At 42.8% G+C, this 24,707-nt stretch overlaps 1 protein-coding gene across 2 annotated transcripts in view; it reads left to right on the plus strand.

Moving 5' to 3' along the window:
- The window catches only part of LOC147105266 (synaptotagmin-B), a 1,410,822-nt gene that overhangs the window by 334,711 nt on the left and 1,051,404 nt on the right, over window positions 1-24,707 (plus strand). For both annotated transcript variants that reach the window (XM_086011447.1, XM_086011449.1), the window contains exon 2: window positions 5,769-5,811. The gene's annotated coding sequence lies outside the window, so the exon portion shown is untranslated. The remainder of the gene's footprint in view (window positions 1-5,768; window positions 5,812-24,707) is intronic.

The raw sequence follows: 24,707 nt of genomic DNA on the forward strand, positions 1-24,707 counted from the left end.
GGCTAATCCCTATTTTCAGCCCTGAAGTGTGGGCTTCCCGATGGCTCCGAACCTCGCCAGGGTCAGCGAGGTGGGCCGTTGGTCCGCGGGGGTCGGAGGGGCCGAGATGTCCGGTGTGCAGGTGAGTGATGGGTGCATGTGTACAGAGGTAAATGTGCAATGTGTGTTTAAAATGTTTTAATAAGTTTTACTTACCTTTACTTCTTCCTGCAGGCTTCCTCCCTTCAGGTCTTGGCGTCCCTCAGCTCACCAGTTCAGAAAGCAGAATGGCCACTGAACTGTCAAAAGCTGCAACCTTCTGCTTTCTGCTCAGGAGAGATCTCTAACTCAGCCTGAGTGATAGGACTGAACTTAGAGGACAGATTGTCAGTGTTTGACAGCTTCACAGAGCTTTCAAACGCTGACATTTCATCTGTCAAAATCTCTTGACGGATGAAACGTCACTCGCTGACATCACCTGTAACCAGCTTTCCCTTAATTGACTTGCTAAACCCACTGGGCGGGCTTAACAAAGTCAATCAAGGGAAAATAGCATGGGTTGGCCACAAGTCGATGGAAGTGGGACTAAAACCTGACAAGTGGCAGTCCCGCCTCCAAAAGCTCCCCATTGACAAAATCTAGCCCACAATGTCAGGTCCCACATGTACGCTGACGACACCCAGCTCTACCTCACCACACCGCTCTTGACCCCTCCACTACCTCTGATTTGTCACGCTGCTTGTCCAACTTCCAGTACTTGATGAGCAGAAATTTCCTCCAATTAAATATTGGGAAGATGGAAGCCATTGTCTTCAGACCCCGCCATGAACTCCATTACCTAGCCACCGACTCCAACCCTCTCCCTGGCCACGGTCAGAGGCTGAACCAGACCATTCGCAGATTTGGCATCCTATTTGGCCCTGAGATGAGCTTCCGACCCCATATCTAATCCATCCCCAAGACTGCCTACTTCCAACTCCGTAACATCGCCCCTCCCTATCTCTGCAAGTCATCCAGCCCTCCAACCTTCTGAGATCTCTGTGCTCCTCCAATTCTGGCCTCTTGTGCATCCCCGATTTTAATCACTCCACTATTGGCAGCTGTACCTTCAGCTGCCTAGGCCCTAAGCTCTGCAATTCCCTCCCTAAACCTCTCCTCCTCTCTACCTCTCTCCTCCTTCAAGACGCTACTTAAAACCTACCTCTTTGGCCTAGCTTTTGGTCACCTGCCCTAATAGCACCTTATGTGGCTCGGTGTCAAATTTTGTTTGATAACACTCCTGTGAAGCACCTTGGGACATTTTGCTACGTTAAAGGTGCTATATAAATGCAATTGTTGTTGTTGGGTAGCAGAAGTAGGATGTGTCTTCAAGGTGATGGGACCTCCGTCTGGTACAAAGATACACCTTTGATCCTGGCTAATTTTGTAGCCTTGAGGCAGAATGTGGCGGGATGCCCAGCTTCTGCTTGCAATGTGGCTAGAGAGTGGCTTTGGCAGGCCTCGGAAGCCTGCTCCAGTATAGTGTTGCCTCTGAGCTGCTGGTTGAACTTTGTAAAAAAAAATCAATTTTGAAACCTCCAATCTAAGATAATGTAATTCATTCTTCTGCTCTCAACTGTATTGGCTTTTGTCCCCATTAAATTTTAAATTCCCCTCCCTGTGCCACCCTTTCAATGTTGGACACCAGGAATGAGCAGGCATTCATTGCGTCCAGTGTTGCTATGATGCAAATGACCAGAAATAAGTTGGAGAAAATATCAGAATCCATGAGAAGCTAGCAAATTGGTTCCTGTTGCAGTCCTCACCTAAGCCCTCCCAAGTTACACCAGGGAGCTGGCATAACTCAAGCAGAAAATTTAGGCCTAAATGTCTGCTATCTTTTGTGTGAAATGCTTTTGTTGATTTTTCTATTACCTATTTTTTAAATTATGCCCCTTATATTTTAAATCCTTTGTCAAAATGAACAATTTATCAAGCATTTTCTAGGTCACCTGGAGACTAGGCCTGACTTCCTTGACCTTTCCTCATTGTTTAGATTCTTGAGCTCTGGCATCATCTTTGTTGCCATACACTTGATGCTTTCAAGAGCAATACTGTAATAACCTTCCTATTGTATAGTGACCAGCACTTCACATAGTGCTTGACATGCAGTCTAATCCAATACTATCTGTAACAACATCACTTCTTTTGATTACATCTATTTGCAGAAGTAGCTCAGTGCCTCTTTTTTTTACTGCAGCCACACATATTGGGCTCCTATTTCTCATCTACATGTTGCCCCTTGGCGACATCATCCGAAAACACAGTGTCAGTTTCCACGTGTACGCTGACGACACCCAGCTCTACCTCACCATCACTTCTCTCAACCCCTCCATGGTCTCTAAATTGCCAGTTCTGGATGAGCAGAAAATGTTTCCAATTAAATATTGGGAAGACCAAAGCCATTGTTTTCGGTCCCACCACGAACTCCGCCCCCTAGCCACTGACTCCATCCCTCTTCCTAACATCTGTCTGAGGCTGAACCACACTGTTTGCAAACCTGGTGTGATATTTGACCCTGAAATGAGCTTCCGACCACATATCCGCAGCATAACTAAGACCGCCTATTTCCACCTCCATAACATCGCTCATCTCCGCCCTTGCCTCAACTCATCTGCTGCTGAAATCTTCATCCATTCCTTTGTTACCTCTGGACTTGACTATTCCAATGCACACCTGGCTGGCCTTCCACATTCTACCCTACGCAAACTTGAGGTGATCCAAAACTCGGCTGCCCATGTCCATCTCCTAAGTCCCGTTCACCCATCATCTCTGTGCTCGCTGACCTACATTAGCTCCTGGTTAAGCAATGCCTCGATTTCAAAATTCTCATCCTTGTTTCAAATCCATCCATGGCCTCGCCCCTCCCTATTTCTGTAATCTCCTTCAGCCCCACAACCCCCCGAGATATCTGCACTCTTCTAACTCTGCCCTCTTGAGCATCCCTGATTATAATCGCTCAACCACTGGTGGCCGTGCCTTCTGTTGCCTAGGCTCTAAGCTCTGGAATTCCCTGCCTAAACCTCTCCGCCTTGCTATCTCTCTTTCCTCCTTTAAGATGCTCCTTAAAACATACCTCTTTTACCAAACCTTTGGTCACCTGCTCTAATTTATCCTTATGTGGCTCGGTGTCAAATTTTTTGTCTTTTAATACTCCTGTGAAGCACCTTGGGACATTTTACTATGTTAAAGGTGCTATAGAAATACAAGTTGTTGTTGTTGTTGATGATTTCTCAAATCCAATTCCTGATCAGCCCATTCCATACTATTTCCATTTAATCCACTACCTCCTTGCTTCCTTGTTCCCATCTCATTATCTTACACTTATCCAGATTGAGCTGAATTTATCATCTATTGGCCTAGCTATTTAAAGGCTCCAAATCATTCTGAAACTAATTGTATTTGTCTTCATTATTTCCTCTGCCTCCAACGTTAGTATAATTTGTAAACTTGGAAATCTCATTTTGATACCCTCAGCTAAGTAATTTTTCTATTGATAAGTAACAGGAGTTCTCACGACCCAGCCCTGGGGTGATCCTCTTGTAATGCATTTCCAGCTTGAGTAATTTCTATATTTGGTGAGCCTCTAATTACCTGTTTTTGAGTCAATTTTCGATTCAGCACTCTACTCCTATTCCATGGCTAGTCATTAATCTCCAATGTGGAACCTTGTCAAAAACAGTTTAAAAAGCTCACCACATAACATCTAATTCATCTGCCTTGTTTACCATGCCCTGAATATCTTTGATAAACCACTGCAGGTTTGCGAGACATGAGTTGGATGTACTTGGCTTGGACTAGGATATTACTTGTGTATATCAGCAGTGTGTCATCATTTGAGCTTGTTGGGCTTGTACCTCATCTACATATTTGCTCTGCACAATCAAGCATGTTCAAAATACATTCGTTTTCTATAATGTACCTTAGCGAGCAATGTGGAAAGTGTTTAATTGATTAGAACTGGAAGGCTAGTGGAGGGAGTGAATCACCCGCGCAGTGCAAAAGCTGAACAAACATCTTAAATTTAAAAATTGGCAGGATAAGTGAGAATGATTTCAAAGTGCAACCATGACGTCTTTAATATTTTGAAATGCAAAGATGTGCAGGTTAGGTTGATTGGCTATGATAAATTGACCCTTAGTGTTAGGGGGATTAAATACGTGGGGTTACGGGGATAGGGTGGGATATGTGTAGGGGTTACGGGGATCGGGTGGGATATGTGTCGGTGCAGGCTCGATGGGCCGAAATGGCCTCTATCTGCACTGTTGTGATTCTGTGATTCTGTGAAATTCCTTTTCAGAAAGGCTCCCCAGCCAGAATGCAAAAAAATGCAGGTCCCAGGAATGCCTTCACTTCCAATCCCCTGTTTCAATGGCGTTGTCAGCTCTCAATCAGTACCACAGAGGTTTCTCATTTTAGTGCCATTGGGGGGAATTAAAACCCCTATGATGGGTGGCAGAGGGGAGGGGGGTTAAATTCTGAAAAATCTGAACCCCTCCCTGCCGCAACCCACCGCGAACACGCCTACTTCCGGTTTAACCGTGGCGAGTTCGGGGGTGGGGTGAGTAATCTGCTCTCGAGAGGCGGGTCAGTTATTTCAATATTTTAATGAGGCTGCATGCCTCAGATTTTAACAGACTTTTACTTTTAACAGAAACCCGGCACCTGAAGGGAGCCGAGAACAGCAGGATCCAGCAGGTAAGTGCTTTTCCAGCACTGCTTGTGGGCAAGGAGGAGCAGGAGTTCTTCCCCCTGGTCCCCCAAGCTAACCTGCTGCGATTGGCTTCCCTCCCTGTTAGGCAGGACCTCCATGTTACCCGCATTTCCGGGTTTCCCGGCCAGTACAAGCCCTCCCTCCATGCCTTCCCATAAATATTGGGGCCATTATCTTTCTGGTTGATTGAATCAAGAGAACTAACAGATCACAGCCTGACCCACTCTTACTTTCCCACAGATTTCTCCCCTCCTGGGCAATATAGCAGAGGAAAATGAGAGAAAGTTGGGTGTGGCGGCCTAGTGCCTCATGCCACTCTTAACACCACAGACCTGAATTGCCTCCCTTCCCCCCCTGAAAGAAAGTAGGCTGCCCAAGCCCATACCACCCCACTGCATGTAAATGACAAGGGAGACATGGGGCCCGGGTTCCTGCCTGATTTCCCTCCCTACTGCCACTGCCAACCCCAGGACCACCAGGAGAGGTGTGGCAGTATACCCTGGAAACAGCAGAGGAAGACCCGCTCAACCCCCTTTTGGAGGGAGAGGGCACAGTAAATGGGCTCCTCTCCTTCATGTAAGGCCCCTTAGCCCATCTTCCATCCAATTGACCCACAGAGAAACTTTACTGAACTTTTTCTTTTAAATTCTCAGCGTTGTTTTCTCCTTTGATCATGCCTCGTCCTCATTTGGTACTGGAGTGGGTGGCCCACTGACAAACTCTCAGAAACAACTGACTTCAGAAAACTGTACTTCCCAACAAAATGCTTCCAAATGCAATATAGCAATTTGTCAAAAACATAGCATTTCAAAGCCTTCACTTTTCACATGATTAAGTCCAATCCTGTAGCGATTTTGACCATGGTAACAATAGCAAGTAGCAATGGTAATGGGACATCAATTTCTCTAGTTTTTAGCACTGTCTAATTATATTGCAATCATAGCTGAATAGTACAATGTAAGATTAGATCTGAAATATTAAGCTTCAGTAGTTTTATTGATTAATGTGTAAATGGCCTTTTTCTTTTTCCATTCAGCTGAACCAGTGAAAAGAACTGCCTTTGACCCGCAGCGCTCTGTGTAAGTGTTTCTCTGCCTTTTCCATCTCTTGTTCAAAAAAAATAAGGTTATGTGTTCAAATACATGGGATATAGGTTTTGTGCGTTGGGCAATAGATTTCTCTAAATTTTGATCAATGGCTGGGATTTCTTCCATGTGTAAGAGTTTTACTCGCCAGAATTATAATACAAAAACACAATTAATGTACACAGACATAAAACATGGATTTTTCTGCAAACAGTACTGTGGTATTTAGCTGTTTGTGTATGGAATCTGATTGGATACAGAATAACAGCTGACTATAAACATGTTACATTTACCCTATGGGCGGCTAGAGGATCACTTTAAGGTCCAAAGCACATATAAGTTCCAATCCAATAAGGGACCCATACACATTTGCACTTTATTCTTGTCCACCTGTTATTTTGTAAGATATCCTTTTTTTTCTATTCATATCCATTCCTAAGATATGTATGGGGATGTAGGGAACTTACCCACAGATGAGGAAGGTGTTTAATGTCACATGCACCGTATCAGAATTTGTGTAAGATGTACCAAAGTATCGCCTACATAGTCAGATACAAGAATATTCATCTTACAGGGTGTAACACTTGTGTGGAGAGATAACAGTGGAATTGGAATTCATATGCTCAAAGGTATGACACTGCAATGACAAGGGGACATTACAAACACAGCTTCAACTGAATGTGCTGAGATTCAAAACCACGCAAAAATTCAGTTAGAAACTTATTTCAAATGTCACAGAAAGACACGGACAACAATATTGTATATGATGATAAATATATCACTCATGAGATGATTGTATTTTCTTGAAGCTATCTACATCCATTAACTCCAAAATTGCTGAGTTTGGACAAACTTAGGTTTCTGCTTCAATATGAATCTCACTCCTGTTTGATTATTGATTACTTATTGCAGTTTCATCAAGTGGACCTTTATCCTCTGAAAAAGCCAGACTCTCTTGTTCTTTCTTTCTCTCTCTCTATTATTGACTGTTTGGTGAACAGGACTTCTTTTTTTTTAAACTCCAGAAACTTCAACCAAAAGGAAATGAATAAAATATGCCTCTAACATAGAAAGACCAAGCCACAGACAGCAAAAGGTCAGAAACCAGAGAAAGAAGCCATGAAGGATCAAGGATGGACAACTAAATATTAATTTTATTTGCAAACTGGCGAGGTCTGTTATTTTTCAGCTGAGAAAAGCTAGAAGTAACATTCCCCAGGCACGTTGTTGAGAAGAATATGTCAGCCTTGGGCTACATCCTGTTTTATTGATACATACCATACATTCCATTCTCTGAAGTGAGCTACTGCTCTGTGTGCATAAACACGGAGCTTTGAGTTCTTGATGAATATAGAATTTAAGCCTTGACACACCATTGCTTCAATTTGTATCGAAGGTGAATTTACAGTTTATTAAGTTACATTGTAACTGAAGTAAAAATTGCAACACAGGAGGCCGTGTGCATGCATCGTTGTCTGGAAGACCTTGACTCAATTTTCAAACTTGATTGACATTTCTACTCAGCCTTATCCCATACTGAGGTGGCACAGTCATGTTGTCTATCTATTGAGCATGAAGAAAAAGTGTTTTGGGTTGTAACTAAGAGAACACTCAAAATGCCATGTACTGGGAAACCACAAAGTGGAATTAGTTGAGAAGGTGGAGTTTCCATGGTCATGCAGCAGATCTTGTCAAACTGGGTACAGGGTATGTGGCCTAGGGGATAAAGGAGAAAAAAAACAAAGGTGTAGCCCCCATCACATAACAACATACTATTGTGAAACTAAGTTGAACTCTATGACCCAACCTAAGTGATGCTCCCAGCTGAAGGAGAAAGAATGAAAATGGAAACATAATAATATGGATGAGGAAACTTGTAAAAAGTTACAATATTCTTTGTAAATTATTACAATTAATTCTACTTATTAATTGTTATACATTAGGAGTAACTTCTTGCAGCATAACTAATCCATCTGTCACTATCTTTTGACTTGCATTGCAGGATCCTCGAGTGTAAATGCAAGTGAGAAGGATTATAAATTGTTGATGGTTCCACAATAGCTTTGCAAGTTTAGTCATTGAGTAGCTGAACCATACAGACCAGGAAGCGATCAACAGGCTAGGTTGAACTGCAATCGGTGCTGAGTTGGCTTAGCAGGGGTATGGGCCTAATAATTGGCCTCAGTACTCTTAGGGTTAAGCAGGAAATAAAGACAGAGGTTGGACACTCCTGATCGCTATCCAGCTACCCCCGTTGGAAGTGTAAGAAGGTGAAAGTATGTTGAGGACATCATTGTGCTTTCTTGTAATGCTCCCTACTGTTGAATAGCCTGTTGACTCTCACTGACAAGACTTTCACATGAAAAACAATGGTTAGTTGGATAAGATACTCAAGGATGTCAAGCACCCAAGGAACCATACTCCCAACAACTCAACAAAGCTTTCAGGAGTGTAGGATAGAGGAAGAAATTGGTGAAGAAAATTGACAAGAGAAAATAAAACAATGTTAGATTTTTTTAATATCAGAATTGTCATCTGGGTGCATGAAAGAAAATTGTCAAGTATAAATGTTTTGAATAATTAATAGAAAATGATGAGCAGTTCTAATTTTTCTTGTTTTATATATATGTCAGGAATTGGCAATTATTTGAAGCTAATCCTTTGTGCACTTTACTTGGTTTGTGATCAGATTTGGGAAGAGGGAACTCAGTACAGTAATAGATAATGGATGACTAGGACAAGAACAAGCTTGGCTTGAACTGGGCCATACCAGGAGATGCTAGTTTGGTATAACAAAGATTTTTTATTTAAATCTCATTACTTATTTCCAGAGGTTTTGCTTTTCTACAATGCGCTTGCCCAGAGATTTTCAAAATTCGAACCAATAGGTTCACTTGCTATGAGGCAACCTTTAAGATATTAATGTAGGTACTGCACATTTTTCTGTGACAGCCTGGCCAAGAACCCAGGAACAACATAAATATTGACACTGAATTGAAATGTCATGCAAGATGTGAACATACAATGCACAGGGTTTTTAGAGTGAGCGCCTTAAGTAATAACTAATCATTGCCCAGCAGCTGAAGCAGTTGGACAATTGATTTCCAAACAGAAAGCCTTATGCTCAAGTCCTAGGGCTAACTGATAATTCAAGCTTATTTCTGACTGTTGGTTGAGTTTAATCAGTTTTTAGCTGAATCACTAGAGGGAGTATCACATCCTTAAATATTTCAATTTGAAGTTGTGTAAGAACAGATAACATTCAACTTGCTTATTTAACCTGTTTTTGCTGATAAGCAGTTGTTAGTGACCCTGAAGGTGGTTCATGGAGAAATCCAGAATCAAGGCTACATATCCCTTCTACTCCCCTTTCCAAGCTGGCTAAGCATACTTGATAAAACTAAAGTAGATGAGAAAAGAATCTTTAAAAAAATTAGTGTCTTTGCTGTAAATTTAGATCTGTATCATTTGATTGAGTTACCAGTACAAACCACTCAATGGACACCAAATGATGAGAATTCTCTCATCCAGTTTTAATTTCAAAATACACAGAAAATATGTTGGCTTATACAAGCATTTTATGATCTAGACGAGGGAACTAGATGTAATATCTCCAAGTTTGCAGACGACACAAAGCTAGGTGGGCGTGTGTGCTGTGAGGAGGATGCCGAGAAACTCCAGTATGATTTGGACAGGTTGGGTGATTGGGCAGATGCATGGCAGATGCAGTATAATGTGGATAAATGCGAGGTTATCCACTTTGGTGGCAAAAACAGGAAGGCAGATTATTATCTGAATGGCAATAGATTGGGAGAAGGGGAAGTGCAACGAGACCTGGGTGTCCTTGTGCACCAGTCGCTGAAGGTAAGCATGCAGGTGCAGCAGGCGGTTAAGAAGGCAAATGTTGACCTTCGTAGCGAGAGGGTTCGAGTACAGGAACAAGGATGTTTTGCTGCAGTTGTACAGGGCCTTGGTGAGACCACATCTTGAGTATTGTGTGCAGTTTTGGTCGCCTTATCTGAGGAAGGATGTTCTTGCCATGGAGGGAGTGCAGCGAAGATTCACCAGACTGATACCTGGGATGGCAGGAATGACGTATGAGGAGAGATTGGGTCAATTGGGCTTATACTCGCTGGAGTTTAGAAGAATGAGAGGGGATCTCATTGAAACTTATAAAATTCTAACAGGACTAGACAGACTAAATGCAGGAAGGATGTTCCCGATGGCCGGGGAGTCCAGAACCAGGGGTCACAGTCTAAAGATAAGGGGTAAGCCATTTAGGATAGAGATGAGGAGAAATTTCTTCACCCAGAGAGTGGTGAACCTGTGGAATTCTCTACCACAGAAGGCAGTTGAGGTCAATTCATTAAATATATTCAAGAAGGAGTTAGATATATTTCTTAAGGCTAAAAGGATCAAGGGATATGGGGAGAAGGCAGGGACAGGGTACTGAATTTGGATGATCAGCCATGATCTCATTGAATGGTGGAGCAGGCTCGAGGGGCCGAATGGCCTACTCCTGCTCCTATCTTCTATGTTTCTATGTTTCTAGTCCAGGTTGGGTGCTTTATAACTACAGTTGTTAGCACTGAACTGATAAATTGATAGATTCACAGGTAAAAGAATTCTATTTCAACAAAAGAACAAATACAAATGTCATTTGTATGTAGTTCCATCTAAAGTTGCGAGCCTCCATGATGAGTGTTGATTAGATTTTTCAGAAACAGCTGAATTACAGAAGTCGAATAATGGATGAGTAATTTTTCTTTTACATTGAGACTTTCTAGTTTTTGGTCTTGTTATTGGATTTTACCCTTTTAACCCCCAAATCAGAAACCCGAATTATATCCTGCTATTGCCATAGGTGGAGCAGTTACTAAGGACCTCAGTGGGACAATTTTGATGCTCTCAAACACTAATAAAAACCATCATAAGCAACAGTTTAATGACTTCATTTGCTGGTCAGTTCAAGGACACTTTGGCCAGGATTTTCCTTACCTCGATGGGTCCGAGGTGTGTGAAGTTGGTGGCGGGTCGCGACCCGCTGATGGCTCTATCCACTGCCTAAAAGGAACTAAAAGGGGCTTGTTAAAACCACCCAGCGCGTTTCCCGGTCCAATTAGAGGAAGCGGGTCTAGTGACATAATTTATGACGTGTATTCAGCCAGTTTCCTTAAAGGGACCATGGCCAACTTTCTTTTGATATTTGTGCGGTCAGTGTTCTACAGCAAGTGCTGCAAACACTGATAATCACTGCACAGAGGTGAAGGACTGCATGCAGGGAGGTCCTCTTCCCTTTCATAAGAACATAAGAAATAGGAAATAGGAGCAGGAGCAGGCCATTTAATAAGATCATGGCTGATCCGATGGGAGGAAGAGACCAACACAGCCTGGTTGCACATTGCAGACGAGGTCACGAGCAGGGATGAAATCAGGAGGACCTGGGTGCAGTGGCGCAAACCTTTCAATGATCTCATTAAATCACGAAACATTAGTACAAAGCCACACTCACCTTCATCCTCCTATGCCTCTCATCACATCCCCAATCACTCTGCTTTCCCTACCCTACTCCTGCACATCCTTACTCAAACCAACTTACGTTGCTCCACCACCCATCCCTCTTTCTCTCTATCTACATTATCACATCCCCATCTCACTAGCCACCCCTCATACCCTCTCTCAACCTAGTGCAATCATAACAACTAACAACACACAAGGGTATCCACTTGGGTCTTTTATCTACTTTTCATGTAAAGTTTTTGTTAATGTGCTGTCAAACATTGAAACCTTTAATTTCAACACTTTCTGTTTTTGGACAGATTTGTGTGCACCTTTGGAAGTGGCTTAGTGAGTTGCAGTGAATGGTGAGACATAACGGTACCCCCCGCAATGGTGATGTGTGTGAAAGGAATGGCTTGGTCATTATAGGGATGCTTTATGGTGTTGGTGTGGGCTGGTGCCAACCTGATGCATCTTGTGACAGCCAGGGTGTACAGCATAAAGTGAAGCAAATCTCTGGCTTCCCGGGCAGCAATGTGGTCAGCTGCTGATGCCTGTGTCCTGTGCAGCATCAGGTGATTGCAGAGAAGGTTGGTGTTGTTGCTCCTGGTGTGCCTGGTGCTGCTGGTGTTGAGGCTGATCATGGTCAGATTCTGAGGACCAAGGTATAAAGGGCACCCATGTTGATGGAATAGATGGCAAGTGAAGTAGAGATGACAGAACGATTCTGTCAATGGGGAGAGAGTTCTTCCAATGAGGTAAGAGTGGGTGGAGTGTGGAAAGTGGAAAGCCTGCAGAATCTGTGCTGGAAATTGACCGAGATACAGCTTGTGGCTGAGGAAAGTGATGATCTGTCAGGTGGGAGCTTTTACTGTGCATTTGAAGCTGCCATGTAATCAGCTGGAGTAATGGCCACTGAACTCCTGCCTCAGGTTCACAGACGAGGTCCCCGAACAGCGTGGACCCCGTGAGCGAGCAGTTAAAGTGAAAAGGTAAGGTTAAAAGCATTATTAAGGGTCTGTCAACAATCCAATAATTGGTTTAATTGGGTCGCCCGCCTCTGTGGGTTGGGTCGAATTGGAGATCAGACACGTGCCTGTGGGAAAGGCACATTGCAGCGGGTTGACAGTGGGGTCCCAACCTGCTGTAAAAAAAATCAAATTTCCCACCTGACCCGCCACCGATCCCGCCCGCTAACCCCCAGGAAAATTCCCCCCTTTGTTGCCAGTTGGGATTAGGGCACACATTATCGAGGGTTCTTCAGTATTTCACCAAAGATTTATACTTTGCAGAAAAAAATGAATTCTGCATAGCCAATAATGCATTCTGTACATACATTCATTTACATTACGTGCCTGCCATAAACTCCCTAGAAAACAACTCATTTTTCATTAACATTATCCTTCAAGCTTCCACCTTATCTCCGCCATGAATAATTGCAGTTCTGACAGACTGACAAGTAGATTAGTCATACAAAGAATTAGTCGCGCTCTAATACACTCTCCCACACCTTAAGTACCAGAGTCCAAATATATTCTTGCATCCAATTCGATTGCCCTATAAAATTTTACTTTTATTATAAATATTAACATGTTTAATCGTTCAGAAGACTAAGGATAAAGTTAATAGTAATTGTGTGAACTTAGATTATGACAAGTCTTAATTAATGCAATCTAAGTGTAGACAAGAATTGCAAAAAGATTGACTTAAAAATCATTGTTTTGCAACATAGATAGGGCATTTGTATTTAGTGTTTGGAGGTTTATTATAAATTGTGCCTCTTGTTGAATGTGCAGTTTTAATTTTGGATATCTTTAGCTGTGGAAATTTTAGTTATTGCCCTTGGCCCTGAGCTAAGCTTCCGACCCCATATTCTCTCCATTGCCAAGACCGCCTTTTCCCACCTCTGTAACATCATCCATCTTTGCCACTGTCTCAGCTCACTGCTGCTGTAACCCTCATCAATGCATTTTTTACCTCTAGACTCTAGCCTCTCCTGGCTGGCCTCCCACCTCGCACCCTACGTAAATTTGATCTCATCCAAAATTCTGATGCCTATATCCTAACTCGCACCAAGTCCTGTTCATCCCATCACCCCTGTGCCCCTTCCCTTAACCTATCTACCTCTCGACCTCTCCTCCTTTAGAACATAAGAAACAGGAGCAGGAGTAAGCCATTCGGCCCTTCGAGCCTGCTCCGCCATTCAATAAGAACATGGCTGATCTTCTACCTCAACTCCACCTTCCCCACTATCCCCATATCCCTTGATTCCTTTAGTATCCAAAAATCTATCAATCTCTGTCTTGAATATACTCAGCGACTGAGCATCAACAGCTCTCTGGTGTAGAGAATTCCAAAGATTCACAACCCTTTGAGTGAAAACATTTCTCCTCATCTCAGTCCTAAATGATGACCCCTTATTCTGAGACTGTGACCCCTAGTTCTAGGCTCCCCAGCCAGGGGAAACAACCTCTTAGCATCTACCCTGTCAAGCCCCTTTAGAATTTTGTATGTTTCAATGAGATCACCCCTCATTCTTCTAAACTCTAGAGAATATAGGCCTAGTCTACTCAATCTCTCCTCATAGGACAATCCCCTCTTCCCAGGAATCAGGTCTAGTAAACCTATGTTGCATTCCCTCTAAGGTAAGTATATCCTTTAAGACGCTCCTTAAAACCTACCTCTTTGACCAAACTTTTGTTCACCTGTCTTAATATCTCCTTATGTGACTTGGTGTCAAATTTTATTTGATAACTCTCCTGTGGAGCACCTTGGGAGGTTTTACTATGTGAAAGGTGCTATAATAATGCAAGTTGTTGTTGTTGAATTAATTATTTCATTTCAGAAAGCTATCTCTGTAGCAATAATCGCAAACCACTCTTCTGTAAAATGATGACATTTCTTTCTACTGTGTGATTGGCAAATCTGCATAACCATCTGGTGTGCTCACCCATTGTGAATTCCATTCTCTTCAGATACTTCAATGGTTTGTTATTTACACTCAAGAGTCCTGCCCTGGCACCCTTTCAAGGCACAATCAGATAACGGGTTAAAAAAGCAATTTTATTTTTCTTGCCATTATTATTACTATTTTGAGCTATTTTGAAGGAATGAAATGGATGTTGTTAGATGTGACTCACAGGTTAATAGATGCCCCAACTCTGAATCTGGTACAAAGACTTCACTATATAAGTTGCTCCTCATCCCATTTCTCACATTTACAGGTTGTGATCAAAATACAGTGCCATTTTGATAGAAAAGGCGATTACACTATGTTATGGAAAAAAAACTGCATATAGAGTCAGAATATTTCATTTGAGAGATTGTTTTCCAACTGACTGGGATCCAATAACATTTTGAAAGGTGCAGCACATAGCAAACTGGTTTATCTTATTCGGAGTATACTTTTTCTATCTGGTTATATCATGTATACATATGCCAAAGTAACTCTCATCAACTTTTACAAATGCTTCTGTGCAATTGGGATTCACTGACCTGACATTTTGTTATCCCCTCATTTATGGATGTTGTGGACATTCTGTTGATATTTGGACTTCTCAGTATTTCCAGCTTTTACTGTTTTTGTTATTCAGAGTTCCAGCATCTGCAGTATTTTGTTTTCTGTTGATAGAAACATGGACTGTATTTATAGCATGATGCCTGAAACCCAGTCTAAAATGTTGACTTATATGGAAGCCAGTTTATTTTCTAAAGACAGCACGATTTTAGCTGGTATCTGATATTGAATCATTCTGACATGGGCAGGTGTGGTGGATCAGTCTCACTTTACCAATGTGACATTTCTATTTCCCGCACATTGCACCTTATGGCTTTTTATGCCAATTAGTGTTGCATTTATGGGCAGTTTTAGTGATGTCAACTCATTCACTGGGGACAAGTTGCTACCTGCTACATTTACTTCACTTAAGATGTCCAGCAAGCAGCAGAGCAGAAACTTGATTCTACATGTGTGGTTTGGCTTCAAATCCTAGTCTTGGAATGAGAACAGTCTTCTAGCAGATGATGCAACACAATCTCCTTGATGTATCAGTATTATTGATGATTTGTCAGCTGCAGACTTATCAGAGCACTCTCACAGTTCATGGTTACCCAATGCTATTTCACCACAGAGATCTGTCAAAAGCACCATGCTCTTTGTTGGACTTGTGGAATTCTAAATTAAGTTTTGTGGAATATGTCAGACAAGGCTTCCAGTAGGAGCAGTGAACTTTGTCACCTTAATTCAGTAATTTAAGATGACTAGAACACCTGCTTTTGTTTGTCGTTTCCAGTCAGCACGAAGATGGCTCTTAAGCATGTAACCAAGAATCCCTTTTGCTTCCAGTAATATATAATTATGCTGTTTAATTTTAGTAGTGCTTATCAAAGGTCCCCAGTCATGAACAATGCAAATGTTGTTATAGTGATGGTTTCCATAGTAGCCCATTGCGCCATTTAGTCTCCCTAAAGGTGTGCACTGCCCTTAACCCTATGCCTTTGGCAGTTGTACACAAATTAATGTGTCAGTAGCAGACTTAATAAGCAAACAAATTGTTTGAGGGGCTAAACATGTAACAATTCTTGCTGCATAATATTGGTAATGGCAAAGGAGAAAGAACAGTTCAACATTCATACAACATTGCACATGTTCATCATCTCAATATGTGTACATTAAGTAAGTACCATTTGATAGCATAATAGGGAACATCAAAAAACAATCAGCAATAGTGTACAAAACCTTCCAAAATGTATTTAGCTTTTCTTTGCCTAATTGTATTTGTTTGTAGGGAAATACATTCCATAAAAAAACTGTTAGCAAAAAACATCAGTGTAAAATCAAACTGCATGGCAAAAAGTAAGTTAAGCAAATTTTAGCAGCATATTGATTTGCCAGTGCATTGAGCTATAAAGCATCAGTACAGGGCTGGTGCTTTACTATTTGTTCAGTGCCTATTACATGTCCATAAAACGCTAATAAAAAGACTTAGCCATCAACTGAGATCTAAAAAGGCACAGCTTGTGCTGACTTGTTACCTAGTGTGCTGGTGTAACTTGGCTTGTGCCATGGAGGATTCAAGTTTACACCCTAAGAAAAATAAAAACAAGCAACCAATGTCAAATGAAGGTGTCTTATAACTCACCTAAACAGATCATTTGACAAGTTCTGCTCCTTTGGGGACAGGGAAAGACTTATTTTCTTCCTAGTTTTGGAAGCAGAACATTTTTTAAATGCTGATGAATACAAATGGATCTCGCTCTGATCAGTCTGGGCTGCACAAACTCTCACTAACCCGTTTGGAGACACCACCGTGTGATACCAGGAGCTCATGAAGCAGTAATTCGATTTGGTCACAGGCAGCATTCCAACCACCACCCAGAACTCGGCTCCTTCATAGAACCTTTGTTGCTGCATCTATGAACCAAAGGAAAATTTCCTGTGTTTAATGTTAGAAATTTTCCCACCCCAAAGAAACCTCTTTTTTTTTTTGCATGGTGCATCGTGCAAGGTGTCAGGTTTCATAACTTTTTTGACCATTTTTGCATGGAAAGAATTTGCAAATAGAGTTACTTTGTGTCTTTAAAAGTTAAGTTTTTTTTAAAAAGGGGCATTTACATAAAGGGTGGTTAATATGCTAAATGTTTCTTCCATTGCCTAAATATATATGATTCATTCACTTGTCGGGGTAATTCAGAAAGCCTCTGTGTTGGAAAATCCTGTGTTCTGTGAATTCTGAGTTCAGAAAAGAGATACAGACACCATTAAGGTAGTGGCCTGGAGTTTCCACTCAGTTGCGTTGGTTTTGTCAGTGCAATTCACCCGAAATTGGCGAAACTGACTGAAAAACACAAATTATGTTCAGTGCAACTTGAGTTTCCGCAACTTGAGCATTTGCACTAGTTTATAAACACCGTGATGGAAATCAGCCCCGTCGACAAAACTGGCCACGCCCCCCAATCGAATTAATCACCTTACCGAGTTTCTGCTAATTGCGCCTGTTTGCGGAACTTCGAGGAGACGCTAAAAATGAAGCTCATAGAGTCATAGAGTTATACAGCATATAAAGAGGCCCTTCATCCCATCGTGTCCACGCCGGCCATCAAGCCCTGTCTATTCCAATCCCATTTTCCAGCACTTGGTCCATAGCCTTGTATGCTATGGCATTTCAAGTGCTCATCTAAATGCTTCTTGAATGTTGTGAGGGTTCCTGCCTATACCACCCTTTCAGGCAGTGAGTTCCAGATTCCAACCACCCTCTGGGTAAAAAAGTTTTTCCTCAAATCCCCCCTGGTTATTGACCCCTCTACTAAGGGGAAAAGTTCCTTTCTATCTATGCCCCTCATACTTTTGTACACCTCAATTAGGTCCCCCCTCAGCCTTCTCTGCTCTAACGAAAACAACCCCAGCCTGTCCGGTTTCTCCTCATAGCTGAAGCGCTCCAGCCCAGGTAACATCCGGGTGAATCTCCTCTGCACCCTCTCAAATGCAATCACATCCTTCCTATAGTGTGGTGCCCAGACCTGCATACAGTATTCCAGCTGTGGCCTAACTAGCATTTTGTACAGCTCATCATAACCTCCCTGCTCTTATATTCTATGCCTCGGCTAATGAAGGCAAGGTCCCATATACCTTTTTAACCACCTTATCTACCTGTCCTGCTGCCTTCAGGGATCAATGAACATGCACACCAAGGTCCCTCTGGTCCTCTGTCCTTCCTAGGGTCCGACCATTCATTGTGTATTCCCTTGCCTTTTTAGTCCTCCCAAAATGCATCACCTCACACTTTTCAGGGTTAAATTCCATTTGCCACTGTTGTGCCCATCTAACCAACCCATCTATATCGTCCTGTAGCCTGAGGCTTCCCTCCTCACTATTTACCACTCCACAATTTTTGTGTCGTCTGCGAACTTACTGATCATACCTCCTACATTCATATCTAAATCATTAATGTACACTACAAACAGCAAAGGACCCAGCACCGATCCCTGTGGTACACCACTGGACACAGGCTTCCAGTCACAAAAGCAGCCTTCGACCATCACCCTCTGCCTCCTGCCACTAAGCCAATTTTGGATCCAATGTGCCAAATTGCCCTGGATCCCATGGGCTCTTGCCTTCTTGACCAGTCTCCCATGCGGACTTTGTCAAAAGCCTTACTGAAGTCTATGTAGATGACATCAACTGCACTACCCTCATCCACACACCTAGTCACCCCCTCGAAAAATTCAATCAAATTGGTTAGACATGATCTCCCCCTGACAAAGCCATGCTGACTATCCTTGATTAATCCTTGCCTCTCCAAGTGGAGACTAATTCTGTCCCTCAGAATTTTTTCCAATAATTTCCCTACCACTGGCTCAGGTTAGGCTCACCGGCCTGTAATTCCCTGGTTTATCCCTACTACCCTTCTTGAATAATGGTACTACGTTAGCTGTCCTCCAGTCCTCTGGCACCTCCCCTGTGGCCAGAGAGATTCTGAAAATTTGTGTCAGAGCCCCTGCAATCTCCTCCCTTGCCTCACACAGCAGCCTGGGATACATCTCGTCTGGGCCTGGGGATTTATCCACTTTTAAGCCTGCTAAAACTGTTATTACCTCCTCCCTCTCAATGCTAATTTGTTCAAGTATATCACAATCCCCCTGCCTGATTTCTATGACTACATTGTCCTTCTCCATAGTGAACACAGATGCAAAATATTCATTTAAAACCCCACCTACATCTTCTGGCTCCACACACAGATTGCCACTTTGGTCCCTAATGGACCCTACTCTTTCCCTGGTTATCCTCTTGCCCTTAATATACTTATAAAACACCTTTCGATTTTTCTTTATTTTGCCTGCCAGTGTTTTTTCATGCCCCTCTTCACTCTCCTAATTTCTTTTTTAAGTACTCGCCCCCCCCCCCCTGCACTTCCTATACTCCTCTAGGGCTTCCACTGTTTTTAGTCATTTGTATCTGCCAAAAGCCTTCCTTTTTTTCCTAATCCATTCTTGTATATCCCTTGATATCCAGGGTTCCCTAGGCTTGTTGGTCCCACCCTTGACCTTTATGGGAATATGTTGGCGTTGTACTCTCTCTATTTCCTTTCTGAAAGACTCCCGCTGCTCTGATGTGGATTTTCCTGCAAGTAGCTGATCCCAGTCCACTTTGACCTTATCATATTAAAATCGGCCTTCCCCCAATTTAGAACCTTTATTTCCGGTCCATCTTTGTCCTTTTCCATGACTACCTTAGATCTCACCGAATTATGCTCTCCTACTGACACTTCTATCACTTGCCCGGCTACATTCCCTAGAATTAGGTCCAGTACCGCCCCCTCTCTTTTAGGACTTTCTACATGCTGGCTCAAAAAGCTCTCCTGGATACACTTTAAGAATTATGCACCCTCTAAGCCTTTCACACTCTGACTATCCCAGTTAATATTGGGGAAGTTGAAATCCCCTACTATTATTACCCTATTATTTCTACACTTCTCTGAGATTTGCCTACATATCTGTTCCTCTATCTCCCCCTGACTGTTTGGGGGCCTATAGTACACTCCCAGCAAAGTGCTCACCCCCCTTTTGTTCTTAAGTTCTGCCCATATGGCCTCATTACAGGAAACTGCTAAGATATCATCCCTCCTTACAGCAGTAATTGACTCCTTGATTAATATTGCGACACCCCCATCTGTCTCGCCTGAAGATTCTATACCCTGGAATATTGAGTTGCCAGTCCTGCCCCTCCCTCAACCATGTCTCTGTGATAGCAACAATATCATACTCCCATGTGTTCATCAACACCTTCAATTCATCTGCCTTACTCACAAGACTCCTTGCATTAAAATAAATGCCATCCAGCCTTGCCATACTCCCTTGTGCCGTTACATATTTGGTCTGCTTTCCAGGCTGACTTGTTTTTTCCTCTATATTTGGCTGTGCATCACCCCCTACTATAGCTCCACTCCGTATCCCATCCCCCAGCCAAGTTAGTTTAAACTCCCCCCAGCAGTACTAGCAAACCTCCCCGCAAGGATGTTGGTCCCATTCCGGTTCAGGTGCAACCCGTCCGACCTGTACAGGTCCCACCTTCCCCAGAAGCAGACCCAGTGATCCAGGAAACTAAAGCCCTCCCTCCTGCACCAACTCTTTAACCATGCATTCATCTGCTCTATCCTCCTATTCCTATACTCACTAGCATGTGGCACCGGGAGTAATCCAGAGATTACAACCTTTGAGGTCCTGCTTTTTAATCTGCTACCTAGCTCCCTAAATTCTTGTTGCAGGACCTCACCCCTCTTTCTACCAATGTCGTTGGTACCGATGTGAACCACGACTTCTGACTGTTCGCCCTCCCCCTTCAGAATGCCCTGCAGCCATTCAGTGACATCCTTGACCCTGGCACTAGGAAGGCAACATACCATCCTGGAGTCACGTCTGCGGCTACAGAAACGTCTATCTGTTCCCCTTACGATAGAATCCCCTATCACTATTGCTCTCCCACTCTTTTTCCTCCCCTCCTGTGCAGCTGAGCCACTCGAAGTGCCACGGACTTGGCTCTTGCTGCATTCCCTGAGAAACCATCTCCCCCAGCAGTATCCAAAATGGAAAATCTGTTGGAGAGGGAGATGGGCCCAGGGGACTCCTGCATTACCTTCCTAGTTCTTTTACTTTGTCTGGTGGTCACCCATTTCCTGTCTGCATGTGCACTCTTTACCTGCGGTGTGACCACCTCGTTAAATGTGCTATCCATGAAGATCTCAGCTTCGCGGATGCTCCTCAGTGACTCCAGCCACAGCTCCAGCTCCGAAATGCAGATTTCAAGTAGCTGCAGCTGGAGACCCTTCCTGCACATGTGTTCGCCCTGGACACCGAAAATGTCCCTGACTTCCCACATTACACAGGAGGAGCACTCCACACTGCCGAGCTGCCCCGCCATGTCCTACCCTTAATTTACTCCCTTTACTTCCTTTAAATTAAAAAATATTAAATACACTAGGGACCTTACTTCCCTTTAAACACTTCTTACTCTAAACTAGAGACCTTACTTTTACTTTAACGACTGGACTGTTGAAATACTCACCAGGTCCTACTTACCAATCAGCTCCTTCCCTGGTTGTGACATCACTTTAGTGGTTTCGCAGTTGTTGTTGTTTGACTCCTCCCGCTCTTGGACTCTTTCCTTGGTGTAAAGTAAGAACCAATTCCTACAGGGTGAAAAGTTAGGAAAAACAAAGGCGAAGCAAGGGAGCTCCTCCTTCCACTCCTCACCTGACTCCCTGACTCACCCAACTCGCAGCACTCTGTTTAAACCACACTCAGTGTTTTGTTTTAAGCGCAAGGACACTAATAGGCATGTTTAAAAAACTTCTGTCTTTTTTTAAAATTTACTAGGAAATTGACTACTGTACATCAACATAACTAGTGAATGGTTCTGTATAGTTTTTAAGTCATTTTCAGTTATTTAGAATCAGGTTACTCACAGGTGGTGGAATAAACATTCTGATTAAATGTTTATTTTTTGTGATAAACCCATTTTCAGCTAAATTAATCAAACGGCACTAAGTTACCACTCTTGAATATATCAAGGAATATTTTTTTAAAGCAAATATTTTTTTTTCATTACATTCTAAAGCGCTGCCCAACTGCGCTGGTTCATGGCAGATTTATATTCGGCAATATGCAAATCAGATTGAGCGAAAACTCAAGAAGAGAAAACACTTCTGAAAGCTGGCACAATTTTAAGAGCAATTTGTGCCCGAATCGCCGATTGCGCCCAAAGCGAAACCTCTACCGCAGTCTCTTTATTTTTAAAACAGGATGCTGCATAGGCAATTGAGCAAAATAGGGCTGCAAAACGCAAGAGACTGCCTTCGGCTGTAGGACAGAATGCAGGGGAGTTATTTTGCTTAAATTAAATCAGACCACTCACCGAAGTGGGGTAGTATCATACATTTATTGGGGGAGAAATTGGGCACCTTAGCGCCTCCCGTTACTGCGACCGGGAGTACTGGCGCATGCGAAATTCAGGTGGAGGCCTGCGGCAGCAGTAACCACGAGTGCCACGATCTCCTGTGCCCGGAGATTGTGACGTCATCTGGGTGCGCAGCGCCCCAGCTCAGAAATTTACTCTCGCCCCCTGCCTGACTGCCTGCCGTTAGCAACAACAGGTAGAGGAGGCGGAATGCAGTTGGGTGAGCGCTGGAGCAGCGCTATATAAAGGTGTCAAGTTCCAGATTTTTTTTGTCGGCAAAGAAAGCTGCCTTGCCAGTTTCACAAAAGCAAACAGGCGTTTTGGGCGATTTGAGCATTCTCAACTTGAAAGAGTATTCTGGCTGCAAAAAATTTATCTCTTTCATTTGGGTTACATTTGATAGTGCAACATTTCCATCATTTAACTGGGGCTGTACCGGCACTGGACCTCGCCCTCCAGCATCACCGTCGGAGGCAGAAAAGGCAGAGAGAAAGGTTGCAAAACGTGGCCAGAGGGAGGGCCAACAGGGCTCTCAACAGGAGGCCTTACTCTCCCAGGGTATTCCAGCAGCATTTCTCCAAAATCAATCTCACTGAGGGGCCGTGTCTTAGAAGATTCCGCTTCACCAAGGACGTGGTCACTGTAATGATCAATAACATGTCATTCTATAGTGGACACTAGGTGGAGCCGTAGAACTGTATATAGCTGTATGTATAAGACTACACTACCCAGCTGTAGATATATTAAAACTACATTATCCATGAGGCATTGGCTACCCACAAGGCAGCAGTCAAGATGGAAGCCTCTACCATACTGTACCTAGTCCACATGTGCTCAATAAAGTAACTAGCAAAAGCTAGCTGTGTTCATAATAAGAATGTCCGGTTATTAATGAACATAAGATGGTACCAGGGTGGTGAAGATCTGCTGAAAATTGTGAAAAGCGACATGGAGAATTTGAAGCCACCAGAGCGTTTGAATCTCACAGAAAAAATCGACTACAACTGGCAGACTTTTAAACAGCAATTCGAACTCTACATTGCAGCCATCGGATTCAGTACGAAGCCAGATGCAAGGAAGATAGCGTTGCTGCTCACGGTTGCAGGCCCACAGGCGATAGAGGTATTTAATACATTTGTATTTAATCCAGCGGAGAACAGAGAAAAATTAGAAGATGTGCTAAAAAAATTTGATGCACATTGCTCTCCCAAAAAGAATGAGACGTATGAAAGATACATCTTCCATTCTTGGACACAGCAACAAAATGAGACTTTTGATAGCTTTATAACTGATCTGAAACTGAAAGCACAGACATGTAATTTCTCTGAGCTCAAAGCATCCATGATTCGTGACCAGATTGTGTTTGGTATTCATGATAAAAAAGTCAGGGAACGTCTGTTGAGAGAAACCGAACTAAATTTGGAAAATGCGGTGAAAATATGCCAAGCCAGCGAGCTAGCTCGAAAGCACGCGAAGACTTTCAGTGAAATCAATAATGATGCGATTGTAATGAGTGATAATGCTGCTGTCAGTGCTGTGTCGTATAAGGGGAAGAAACGTGGGCAGAACAGAAATGAAAAGCAATCGGAGGATGAAATTTTTAATTGTAAACGCTGTGGTTACAAACACCAGTTAAAACAATGCCCAGCGTTTGGAAAAATGTGCACAAAGTGTAATGGAAAGAATCACTTTGCCAAACAATGCTTTTCAAAAGTAAAAACAACGAAAGGGCAACAAGTTAATGTCATTGAGGACACTGATTTAAGTGAGACATTTTTTGTACGAATGGTGTCATGTGACGATATCAAAAAGGATACAGAAAATGTGCAGCCCTCAGAAATGGACAATGCTGAACATAAAGTTAATGCAGTAAAAGTGGACAAATGGATGATCCCACTGCAGGTAAATGGAGCATTAGTTACCTTGAAACTAGACACTGGGGCAAAAGCAAACTTTATCAGTATGAGTGATATTAACAATATGAAAGAAAAGCCCAAAATACAGAAAAAGTCAGTACTACTGAAGAGCTATAATGGACAGAAAATAGATAGCTTAGGTGTATGCAGACTTAAAGTGACAGTCAAAGACAAAGTGCATCATCTCATGTTTTCTGTTGTGGCTGAAAGACTTGATTCGATACTAGGTGACAAAGCTTGTGAAGACTTAGAACTGGTCAAGAGAGTCTACCGTATAAACTGTGCCATAAGCAGACCAGATGACTCAGGTGATGAAGCAGAGAGCCCATCAAGGATGAAAAGGCCAAAGGGTATCCATGTCTTCAAAAAGCCTAGTTTCTCCAAGAAGAAAGAAAAAGACTTTAAGGTCAAAGAGAAGCCAAAGGAAGAAAAGCACAAAGAGGAAAAACACAAGGAGAAAATGTCCAAAGATATAACCGCAGCAGATGTTGTTAAGCAGTGGAAAGAGAAAAAGAAAAAGAAGA

Source organism: Somniosus microcephalus, chromosome 18, assembly GCF_052327205.1.
Source record: "Somniosus microcephalus isolate GS21.2 chromosome 18, FLI_Smic_1.0, whole genome shotgun sequence".
NCBI lineage: Eukaryota > Metazoa > Chordata > Chondrichthyes > Squaliformes > Somniosidae > Somniosus > Somniosus microcephalus.